At 48.0% G+C, this 12804-nt stretch overlaps 1 protein-coding gene across 1 annotated transcript in view; it reads right to left on the reverse strand.

Annotated features, from left to right (window-relative positions):
* Positions 1–4254: 4254 nt before the first annotated feature.
* The window catches only part of LOC149330234 (uncharacterized), a 32269-nt gene continuing 23719 nt past the window's right edge, over positions 4255–12804 (reverse strand). Inside the window, exon 5 of the mRNA XM_089559393.1 lies at positions 4255–4536. The gene's annotated coding sequence lies outside the window, so the exon portion shown is untranslated. The remainder of the gene's footprint in view (positions 4537–12804) is intronic.

Here is a 12804-nt window from a genome sequence, read left to right on the forward strand (position 1 = left end):
ATCGTCTGCTAGCAGATGACAGCGTCCTTGTACGGTAACCGAGGGGGAGCCCGACTCTGGCGCCGTGTTCGAAAGCAGCCTATGGCAAGTAGGTCATGTGACCATGACGCTTTTCCTGTCCGAGCGGAAGCCGAGACCTGCCAGCAAGTAGTCCGGGACTGGAAAAACAAATGCGGCCAATGACACAAAGTGCAGGGCGGAGCGAGCTACGTCACAGGCGCTCACAGACGCTGTGTTACAGTGTGAAGCTGCCTACCAGGGTGACTTTGTCTCGCTTCGTTACGCGCGCAAAAAATTTTTGCATGAAAATCTTTTTTCTTGGCTGGACTGTTTGGAAGACGATCTACAATTCTGCTAATACAACATATCCCCTAAAATAAAAGTTAATTAGCGTATTCAGTTAATCAGCGAACTAATTAAAGTAGCTTGCCTCTTACCTGCTGTCCGCCGTAGCCCTCGGTATAGCCCCAGGGTTAAAATAAATCTAAAGGAATTTACCTTTCTTTAAAAATTTTGAACCTCTCAAAAAAAAAAAACACCCGGTATGCTATCGCGCCACCTTCAAGGTGGAGCGCAAGTGTCCTCTGCAATATTTTATTCGGCATCGGAGTGTTAGCTTTCAGTATCAACCAGCATGCTGCTGCAGGTACCGTAGAAGTCCGCAATAGCAACCAAACACTTACAAGAAATCCGAAAGGCACCACGAACACTTTTTTTTTATTGGACGTTTTGTTTATCATGAACGTCCATGGAACGAAACGTCCAGTAAAAAAAAAAAAAAAAAGAGCGTGTGTACGTGGTGTCTCTCGGACGTCTCATCAGTGTGTGGTTGCTGTGGACTTCTGCGGTGCCTGCAGCAGCGTGCGCACTCCTCCCGCGACTGCGGAATGATGAGAGGAAAAAAAAAAGAACCGTCCTCCCACGGGAACACCTCCGCTGGAGCAACGGGCATCCGCCCTCTGGATACCCGGGGGACAGCGAGAAGAAGAGCTGTGCTTTTAAGCACAGATCCTCCCCTTGTCCTCCACACACGGCGGCCGAGCTGTGACGCTGGTGGGACCACCAGGCACCGTTTTTTTTCTACAGCGATCTGCTGTGCCGGCGCTGGGAATCGAACCAACGTCGGTGGGGATATTCGCCCAAGCATTGCCAACTGGCGCGCTAACCACTCGGCTACCGTGCGGCTCTGGCTTTTGACGGCGTCGGCGAGTGCTGATAGAAGGGAAGCGAAGCAGGCCGAAACTGAGCATGCGCGGGGGATGCGGTTATCTCGAGATCGGGCGTGCCAGCAGAAACATGCTACGCGTCGAACGTGGAGCGGCCGCACTAGTGTGGAAGTGCGATACCGCGTGGGGCACCAGCCCCGTCATGGTATTTCGTCCGTGCAGATGAAAGAGAGTTGGGAATGCGAAATCCGCAACCTGAAACTCGATTGGTGCCATGTAAGCGTTGATGGGACCAACATGGCACGGAGTACATCGCTGTACACATTCAGCCAAAGCGTTGAAGCACTGTGTACTGTTTATTAAATATAATACAGATTTCTGGCCCTTGCAGCCGGACCGAAGCGGAAAAAATATCGCGAGCAATGAACGCTCACACGTAATCGTGTTGCACTAACCCAAAGAGGCAACAAAACAGGAAAACGGCAAATTGGTCGAAAGAGACCAGTTACACTGTCCAGTGTCTGAAATGGAAAGTGAACAGTGTGTACTGAATATATGGGACACATCACATCGTCTAGTGTCTGAAATGGAAAGTGAACAGTGTGTACTGAATATATGGGACACATCACATCGTCTAGTGTCTGAAATGGAAAGTGAACAGTGTGTACTGAATATATGGGACACATCACATCGTCTAGTGTCTGAAATGGAAAAAAATGAACAGTGTATACTGAACGAAAGAGACCAGTTACACAGTCTAGTGTCTGAAATGGAAAAAAATGAACAGTGTATACTGAACGAAAGAGACCAGTTACACAGTCTAGTGTCTGAAATGGAAAAAAATGAACAGTGTATACTGAACGAAAGAGACCAGTTACACAGTCTAGTGTCTGAAATGGAAAAAAATGAACAGTGTATACTGAACGAAAGAGACCAGTTACACAGTCTAGTGTCTGAAATGGAAAAAAATGAACAGTGTATACTGAACGAAAGAGACCAGTTACACAGTCTAGTGTCTGAAATGGAAAAAAATGAACAGTGTATACTGAACGAAAGAGACCAGTTACACAGTCTAGTGTCTGAAATGGAAAAAAATGAACAGTGTATACTGAACGAAAGAGACCAGTTACACAGTCTAGTGTCTGAAATGGAAAAAAATGAACAGTGTATACTGAACGAAAGAGACCAGTTACACAGTCTAGTGTCTGAAATGGAAAAAAATGAACAGTGTATACTGAACGAAAGAGACCAGTTACACAGTCTAGTGTCTGAAATGGAAAAAAATGAACAGTGTATACTGAACGAAAGAGACCAGTTACACAGTCTAGTGTCTGAAATGGAAAAAAATGAACAGTGTATACTGAACGAAAGAGACCAGTTACACAGTCTAGTGTCTGAAATGGAAAAAAATGAACAGTGTATACTGAACGAAAGAGACCAGTTACACAGTCTAGTGTCTGAAATGGAAAAAAATGAACAGTGTATACTGAACGAAAGAGACCAGTTACACAGTCTAGTGTCTGAAATGGAAAAAAATGAACAGTGTATATGAGACCAGTTACACAGTCTAGTGTCTGAAATGGAAAAAAATGAACAGTGTATATGAGACCAGTTACACAGTCTAGTGTCTGAAATGGAAAAAAATGAACAGTGTATATGAGACCAGTTACACAGTCTAGTGTCTGAAATGGAAAAAAATGAACAGTGTATATGAGACCAGTTATACAGTCTAGTGCCTGAAATGGAAAAAAATGAACAGTGTATATGAGACCAGTTACACAGTCTAGTGTCTGAAATGGAAAAAAATGAACAGTGTATATGAGACCAGTTACACAGTCTAGTGTCTGAAATGGAAAAAAATGAACAGTGTATATGAGACCAGTTACACAGTCTAGTGTCTGAAATGGAAAAAAATGAACAGTGTATACTGAACGAAAGAGACCAGTTACACAGTCTAGTGTGTGAAATGGAAAAAAATGAACAGTGTATATGAGACCAGTTACACAGTCTAGTGTCTGAAATGGAAAAAAATGAACAGTGTATACTGAACGAAAGAGACCAGTTACACAGTCTAGTGTCTGAAATGGAAAAAAATGAACAGTGTATACTGAACGAAAGAGACCAGTTACACAGTCTAGTGTCTGAAATGGAAAAAAATGAACAGTGTATACTGAACGAAAGAGACCAGTTACACAGTCTAGTGTCTGAAATGGAAAAAAATGAACAGTGTATACTGAACGAAAGAGACCAGTTACACAGTCTAGTGTCTGAAATGGAAAAAAATGAACAGTGTATACTGAACGAAAGAGACCAGTTACACAGTCTAGTGTCTGAAATGGAAAAAAATGAACAGTGTATACGAGACCAGTTACACAGTCTAGTGTCTGAAATGGAAAAAAATGAACAGTGTATACGAGACCAGTTACACAGTCTCGTGTCTGAAATGGGAAAAAATGAACAGTGTATACGAGACCAGTTACACAGTCTAGTGTCTGAAATGGAAAAAAATGAACAGTGTATACGAGACCAGTTACACAGTCTAGTGTCTGAAATGGAAAAAAATGAACAGTGTATACGAGACCAGTTACACAGTCTAGTGTCTGAAATGGAAAAAAAATGAACAGTGTATACGAGACCAGTTACACAGTCTAGTGTCTGAAATGGAAAAAAATGAACAGTGTATACTGAACGAAGGAGACCAGTTACACAGTCTAGTGTCTGAAATGGGAAAAAATGAACAGTGTATACTGAACGAAAGAGACCAGTTACACAGTCTAGTGTCTGAAATGGAAAAAAATGAACAGTGTATACTGAATACATGAAACCCATCACACTGTCTAGTACCTGAAATGGAAAAAAATGAACAGTGTATACTGAATACATGAAACCCATCACACTGTCTAGTACCTGAAATGGAAAATGAACAGTGTATACTGAATACATGAAACCCATCACACTGTCTAGTACCTGAAATGGAAAATGAACAGTGAATACTGAATACATGAAACCCATCACACTGTCTAGTACCTGAAATGGAAAATGAACAGTGAATACTGAACGAACGAGACCAGTTACACAGTCTAGTGTCTCAAATGGAAAGTGAACAGTGTATAATGAATAAATGAAACGCATCACACTCTGTCTAGCACCTGAAATCCTACGAACTCCTGCGAATTTGAAGTGGTCTCTCGCGATGGCACTGCCGTTGCAACCTTGTGTTTCTTGCAGTAACTTATATCCTGCTGTCCCTTCGTGCAGGTGTGAAAGAGCACTCCACGCTGGGTAGTGGCCCCACCACGACCAATGTCCACGCACCTCCTTGTCCTCGGCCTGGGACTGAAATCTCCGCTCCTCCCATCCGTGCCACTGCCTGCGAGGGTGGAGATTACATATGGTCGTTACAACTCCGATGACGCATTCCTCATTCAATGCACGTGACACTGCCATTATTAGTACGGCAGCATCTCTGTGCGGTAGGCCACGCACATGCCAGAAAATGTCTGCCATTCACGAATCATTAATTACCAGGAGGTTACATACGTTTCGCTCACAGAAACAACGCTCCTTTGCGCGCACCATTACCGACAGGTCCCTTCCCGACCTGTCAATCTCACCGATACGGGGCACCAGGAATCCCAAATGTAACAACCCTCCAACGCTTTTGCGTGCTACTGTATACGTACGCTAAAGCATCCCACAAGTTTGTGGCTTGCGCTTCTACACCTACAACAAAGCCCTACCCGTTCAGAAGGTTCCCGGCCATCTTGCCTCGCCGCGCGGCTACCTTTTTCACCGCCGAACAATCGCACCGATCGTGTTTCAAGTTGCGGCTTTGGCATTCCGACCTTTCTTTTATCTGCACGGACGAACCACCATGACGGGGCTGGTGCCCCACGCGCTATCGCACTTCCGCCCTAGTGCGGCCGCTCCACGCCCGATGGCGAGATAACCGCATCCCCCGCGCATGCTCGCTTTCGGTCTTCTTCGCTTCCCTTCTATCAGCACTCGCGGACGCAACAAGAAACAGAGCCGCACGGTAGCCGAGTGGTTAGCGCGCCAGTTGGCAATGCTTGGGCGAATATCCCCACCGACCTTGGTTCGATTCCCAGCGCAGGCACAGCGGATCGCTGTCGAATAAACTGCGGCTGGTGATCCCACCAGCGTCACAGCTCGGCCGCCGTGTGTGGTGGACAAGGGGAGGATCTGTGCTTTTTCGCACAGCTCTTCTTCTCGCTGTCCCCCGGGTATCCAGAGGGCGGATGCCCGTTGCTCCAGAGGAGGTTTCCCCGGGGGAGGAAGTTTCTTTTTTTCTTTCCCATCGTTCCGAATTCGAGGGAGGAGTGCGCACGCTGCTGCAGGCACCGCAGAAGTCCGCAGCAACCACACACTGACGAGACGTCCGAGAGACACCACGTACACACGCTCTTTTTTTTTTCCTGGACGTTTTGTTCCATGAACGTTCATGAAAAACAAAACGTCCAGCAAACAAAAAAAGAAGGGTACGTGATGCCTTTCGGATGTCTGGCCGGTGTTTGGTTGCTATTGCGGACTTCTACGGTACCTGCAGCAGCATGTTGATACTGAAATGCATCCGAAAACGCTACGTACGGTTTTTTTTAATGTACTCATATCCTGATGTTCCATAAAAAAAAGAGAAAAAGGGCGTACGCAGTGTGATTCGTATTTCTGCCCAGTGTGTGCTTGCTGCGGTCTTTCAGGCACCTGCAGCAGCGTGCCCTTTCGTATCATAATATCTAGCACATTCATGAAAGTACGCACACTACAGCGGCTGCACTCTTCATTGTCTCTCTCTGCACTGTCAACATCTTCGTGTCTTGTATTGTTGCTGTATTAGCGCGCGCACTGCACAACGCAAAATTCACTAGCTCTAGTTGTTGCTTTGCCAGCTGGTCCATATCGCCTTGCTACAACTGAGCAACGTAAGGTGCAGGCTGCAGACAATCATTGGAATTTACTCTCCTTGTGCGAATGGCTCACCACTTCCAATTATCACAGTCCGTTGCCACAAAAGTCTGCGAGAATCCGGTAAGTGGAACCGTTAACACTTAGCGAGTCTTCTCTAATTACTGGCCTCCGTCTTGAATGCGCTACGTAGTTCTACATTGTGCAGTTCACGCGGTGCTACAGCAATATTGCATGTCATAAACATGGGGAAAGTGCAGAGAGAGTCGATGAGGACCGCAGCCACTGTAAACAATTTCCTTTTATGATGATCATTTTATGTCGTTATACTAATAGGCATGCCGCTGCACATACCATAATAGACCGCAGCGAGCACACATCAGAAAGACACTAGGCAGACCCCTTTTTTTTTTTTTACGGGACATCAGGATATGAGAGGATGCTAAAACAATTATCCAGGAACAAAAAACCAGACGCGTACGTCGCGTTTCCGGATGTCCGGTCGATGTACGCTCGCAGCTGTCCTCCACGGCACCTCCAGCACCGTGCCAATCAACGTCCTGCGGTCGCAATCAGTAGTTCCCCGCTGAATTTACTCATGCAGCGTAGTCGTCTCGCGTACACCGTATCTTTGGTTTGGCCCGTGGAAACCCGTTTTTCTCGCGCCGACATTCCGCCGCTTCGATTTTGCACTTTCTGCATGTTTTAACCTCCATAGCAACTCCTTCGCTCTAGAGAAGCCTGCAGGCAGTGGTGCGCAGCTGCCGGGAAACTAGCAAAACGCGGCCGCGAAGGATGTATATAGTGAGTGTTCAACTTCAGACTTTACACATCTTTTTTTCTTCTAAAATAGGCTTTCTGTGTTCAAAAAGCACTTTTTTCGCACTGTCGGCGGTGTAGTACATCAGAATGCAGCTACTATGTGCTATCTAGCAAGACGATAAACCAATATTCAATAGCTATCTTCTAAACTGTTACTGTTACGAACCTTGATTATTAAAGGTGCAGTGAAGAAAAATCTGAACACGTTCCGAGCATTGTTAGAAGCTGCGACTTATTGCCTTGTGTGGCCGATTTCTCTAATTCAATCGAATTAACGTCCGGCTCCCGCCATTATTTTTTGACTTCTCCCCCGTACGGTGGGCGTAGTCGACCAATGCGTGGAGTGCCTTCAGCCAGTCCCGTGGAAGCTTTGCTTTCGCTTTATTTTGTCTTTTTGGTTTCCGCGAATAAATAGTTTCATTCGCAGATAATATAGTCGCAAAATACGCGCGGACTATTTGCTACTATACTCCGTCTCACTACATGTTTGCAGCACTACGAAAGGTAGAGCTCTCTCGTCCAATCAGGATGGCGCGCACTACATTAGTGTGTTCCTACGCGCCTGTTGCTCGATCCACCTGGCTGGACATCAGGTGGCTCGTTCCATATAAAAGAAGGCGTACTGCTAATTAGCTTCTTTCTACATCTAGCAGGGGGCGCTTGATGTCTGTTTATTTTTGTACAGGCAGACGCCCGTTCCAGACGCACTGGCCCCACTTTTTCTTTTTTTTCTGTCGCCACCTGTTTGTATCATTTCCTCTGTTGTCACGTCACAGTTATTTTCAATGTTCCTGCTATGTTTAAATGAATTTATTTATTCCAGCATGGCCACTGCACTATTAGGCTAATGCCAGGGTCAAATGCAGGCCGGGGCAGCCGAATGTCGATGTTGGCGAAATGCAAAACCCCATGCGCTGCGTTAAAGTCAACGCACAAGCGGTCAAAATTAATCCGGAGCCGTCTGCTACGGTGTCTGCAATATCTCATGAGAGACGCTGCGAGGGTACTCCGACTTTCGCGCGTACGTTAGCACATTAATGGGGCTCATCACAACTCCACTCAACTCTGCTGGTTTGTGTCGTCGTCCAGGTTGACAACAACAGATGGTCCTTGGTCAACAGCATCGTCAATGACATGGTCCAGTTTCCTCATCCCATCTTCCTCACTAATAGCATGCTGCACGTAATTCTTCCATTTCTCAGTAGTCACTTGCATGATGCCTTGCCAAACCAGAGGCTCCACGTCTTAGAGCTTAAGCGTCTTGTTTTGACTGGCGACGAAGCCCTTGACATCGCTCCAAACAAACTCTATCGGGTTCGATTGGCAGTGGTAGGGTGGCAGGCGCACATCGAGACGGCCAGCAGCTTCGGCGCTGCAGTCCACACGGTATCGGTCCCCACCTGTGTTCACGTTGTTGCCAAGCTTCATGAGCTCAGCCTTCACCATGTCGCTACTCCACGCGACCCGTTTTCCAGGTCTATGTCTTTTTTTGAGGCTACTCATCCGCAGCACTTTATCCTGCTTCACAGAATGATATGGCGCGTTGTCCATCGCTGTAACGCAGCCGGCTTCTTCAGGGACAACATTCGGCCCGCCTTCAACTTCTGCGTTGTCCACTGGTAAAGCGTTCGCTCGCTCACCTGAGTGAGTTTTACCCTCCTCTTGGTGAGCGCATTCGTACTTGAACTGCCCCCGTTCTCGACACGAAGCACTTAGAAGCCAACTGCGATGGTCTGCTTAGAAAAACAGAGCACTGTCGGTGTAGGGCACACTGACGACACAACCGACTCGGCCGGCGCCATGTTGGAAAATGGCGATGCAACACTACCTCGCAGCAAGCCTCCGCAGAGCTGTGTTCGTACGGGCTTTGTTAATTTCACCAGTGATTGAAGCACTCTATACCACCTAAATCTACCAGTTCACATTATGGTTTGGTTTGGTTTATGGGGTTTAACGTCCCAAAGTGACTAAGGCTATGAGAGACGCCGTAGTGGAGGGCTCCGGAAATTTCAACCACCTGGGGTTCTTTAACGTGCACTGACATAGCACAGTGCACGGGCCTCGAATTTCCCCTCCAAAGAAATTCAGCCGCCTCGGCCGGGATCGAACCCACGTCTTTCGGGCCAGCAGCCGAGCACCATAGCCACTTAGCGACCGCGGCGGCTTAGTCCACATTATGCTTTCAATTGCTGTGCTCATTGTTTGATTAATAGTCCTACACTGCTCAAATATTCGAGGGACTATTTTTTGTGTTCCTGCAGCCCTGATTGGACGAGAGTGCTCTGCCTTCCGTAGTGCTGCAAACATCTTGTGAGACGAAGCATACGTATTACTCCGCCGAAGGCACAGCGGCAAGACGCCACGGCACTGGGTGGCGCGTTGGTCTACTCCGCCCACCGTACGGGGAGAATTCAAAACAAAAAAAAAAGGTGGGAGCCGGACGTTAATTTGATTTAATTAGGGAAATCGACCACACAGGGCAATAAATCGCAGTTTCTAAGAATGCGAGAAACGTGTAGATTGAGTTCCCGCGGCAAAAAGACGAGTTCAGATTTCGCTTCACTGCACCTTTAAGAGGCCTGCAGCCCACAGTAGCATCCAAAGTTTTTACGATAATAACGGCTACCCTCAGCGCTGTGGCACAACAAACGTTGTCTGTTTCGACGTCTTACATGCACTAGGGAGTTTGCTGTGCCTCCAAGCTTCTTGAAAGAGCGTGCATTTTGCCTCGATGTAGCCACGTAACTCGTCGAAATAGCCAAGATTTGTTGGCCCACACCGTCGAGGGTAAGCGTATTTTCGAAATTATAAAATCTGATGTAGAAATTACGATAGGCTACAGGGGTCTCAATAACTAAGCAGCCTACTAGTAATAGTTAAAAAGACAGCTAATGAGTATTTGTTAATCAGCCTGCTATTTAGAATGTGTTAGCTGTATTCTGATGTAATACTCAGCTGACAATTCTAAGCCGAAAAAAAGTGTTCTAACTCATTACTTTTATTTTTAAGAAATCCGGTACTGTCTTCGGGGACACACCCTAATGGCGTAGCCTTCTGAAACATTTTCTGCGTACGGTCGTCCACACACCTGCTGAGAGCACTTGCATCCTTTAGCTCGGGCCTAGGACCGGAACCAGACCGGGGGAGGTTTCGCAATACATTCCGGCCTGTATGTCTGCGCAGCAGTCAATGCAAAAACTGTGCTCATTTCTTTTTCTTTTTTTATTACAATTATAACGTTCATCCTGCCTTCGACTTCGAATTGCTCACGCAAGGCAACCCTCGGAATATAACATCAGTCTCTCGTACTTTTCATAACACTCACTCTTCACCGAATGCACACTTCTGCAGTTTTCGAGAATTCAGTTCGGAGCTGACACTTACACTCACCCGATTATTCGGGCCAGTTGCTATAGCATTTTCGAAATGTAAACGTTACCTTTGACAGAACGAGCACTCGGTTTCCATTACTTATTCTTCAGGCGGGAAAAGCATTTGTAGCATGGTGTTAGTAACAACTTTACTTTCAAGCAAAAAATGAAGTGAAATCAGCTCTTTCCCGGTTGTTGGTTGGGTGGACGATTAGGTTTTCCGTGATTTGCTGAGGGTGTTGTCCAGAGGGGGGGGGGGGGGGGGCTTGGGATGTATCTGCCTGTGTTTGTGGAGGATAGCCAGCAGTACAACGGGCTTCAGACAGTTCTTGTAGAGTGTTACGGACCCACATGCGGAGGAGCCTGTTGGTTGAAGTCCCTTGAGGCGGATTTAGGCCCGATTTGTCATCAGCATCAGCCTGACTACGCCCACTGCAGGACAAAGGCCGCTCCCATGTCTCTCCAATTTACCCTGTCCTTTCCCAGCTGCGGCCACCGTATTACTACACATTTCTTGATCTCATCCTCCCACTTAACTTTCTGCAACCCCCTGCTGAGCTTGCCTTCTCTTAGAATCCACTCCGTTACCCATCAGGGCCAGCGGTTATCTTGCCTTCGCATTACATGCCCATTTCTGCCTCTTGATTTCGACTAGAATGTCATTAACCCGCGTTTGTTCCCTCGCCCGCTTCCGATTTGTTAACGTCACGCCTATTATTTTTCTTTGCATAGCTCGCTGCGTTGTCTTTAAGCTGAACCCTCTTTGTTACCCTCCACGCTTCTGCCCCATAGGTGAGTACCGGTAAGATACATTGGTTGTAGACTTCTCTCTTGAGGGGTATTGGTAAACTGCCATATGCGCTTCACCTCATTCTTATTCTTCTAGTTAGTTCCCTCTCATGATCATGATCAGCTGTCACTACCTGCCCTAAACAGCCATAGTTTCTTCCTAGACGGTTGAGTATAACTCATTGATCATACTTTGCAGTTCATACCCTGATCGACTTAGCAAGGCAATATCATCAACGAATCGCAGATTACTAAGGTATTCTCCGCTAAATCTTATCCCCATCTGTTCACATTCCGGGCCCCGGAATACCTCCTGTAAACATGCGGTTAATAGCATAGGCGAGATCGTCTCTCCCTGTCTTATTAGCACGTTTACGATGTTGGAATCCTGGCTTTCCGCCGTCGCCTTTGCGCGGCTGTGCCGGCCTCCCGCGTTGTTTCTCCTCTTTCCCTTGCTCCCGCCTCAGGCGGTGGAGAGGCGGCTGGGTGACTAATCACTGTCATTTAGCCACAGCTCCGCCCCGGCTCGCCAAGGGCCTTTGCCATTGGCGCCTTTTGGCGGGAATTCGGGAACCGCTTTGAGCGGCCGCGCGCCGCGCGACCGTCCGAGCGGGGCCGAGAGAGAGATCCCTCCGAGACAGCGAAAGGTGCGTACGTTACTGTTTGTCCCTGCCGGCCTTTGCCGCTCGGACCAGTGCTTACTCGAGCTCGCCCGCACGTGTCCTCTGACCTGCAGCGGCTCGAGCCTGTCCAGCGGGGTCCAGCGACCTCAGACAGGCGTACCTTGCGTTGATTGCCCACTCTCTCTCGCAACCGGCCCAACGGTCGACACGAGAGGGAGATCACAGCACTGCCGCGGGTACATTCTCCTGCAGCGGCGTGCTAGCGGCGCGCATTACTCGAGTCGCTTCGTGCGCGCAGCGGAGCCTTGCTCCTCGCGCGCCCCCGGGACGGGGTGACTATTGAGTGTTTGTGTACCTGCTGAAGGAAGACGTGAATAAACGTCTCCTTTGTGAACTTGGAGGCCTATTTCTTTGCGGCGAATCGCTCTCCTCCCAGAGGAGGTTGAGTGCGCCGCATCGGTGTCCCAGTGTGTGTGTGGTGACGGCTGATCGGGGCCCTTGGCTCGCGCGAAGCTCGAACCCGCGGTGGGTGGTGGCCTGTGTCCACTTAGAAACCCACAACTCTTTCCTCTTCTATCTTTGTGAGGTGGAATATAGGGCAGTGAGTATACCATTCTGCTAATCACGAATGCTTGTTTGGTATTTTTTTGATTAGCCTGATGCTTTGATGTGTCATGACCGTGTGTTTGGACAAACGTTCCCAGATGCGGAGTTTCTGTACCTCCGATACTGGGAGGCCGTCGACCGTCACTTGTATAGAGGGTTTTCCCTTTTTGTGACGGCCCGCAGTCGGGTGGAGCAGCAGGATTCGGTCAGCGAGTGTGCAAGGCCTATACAGGCCACGCAGTCCGTACCGCTTCCGCTTGGAGGCTTTCCTCCATTTCGCCGGCATTTTGCCGTGGTCGTCTGCGTAGGAGTGGGATCCGCTCTAATTTTCGGCCCATGGATATGGGAGTGGTGTCGAAGAGTAGTGGAGATAAAACTCAGCCTTGAGATGTGCCCCTGCTTTCTAGAGCTAACGAGGGGGATTGTGTGGACCCAAACCATATCTCCGCCGTCCTGTTACTCATAAAGGCGGTTAAATACGCGTGTGTTCTAGCCCCTACACCT

This window comes from Amblyomma mixtum, chromosome 9 (assembly GCF_055824585.1).
Source record: "Amblyomma mixtum isolate Tamu chromosome 9, ASM5582458v1, whole genome shotgun sequence".
NCBI classification, from domain to species: domain Eukaryota; kingdom Metazoa; phylum Arthropoda; class Arachnida; order Ixodida; family Ixodidae; genus Amblyomma; species Amblyomma mixtum.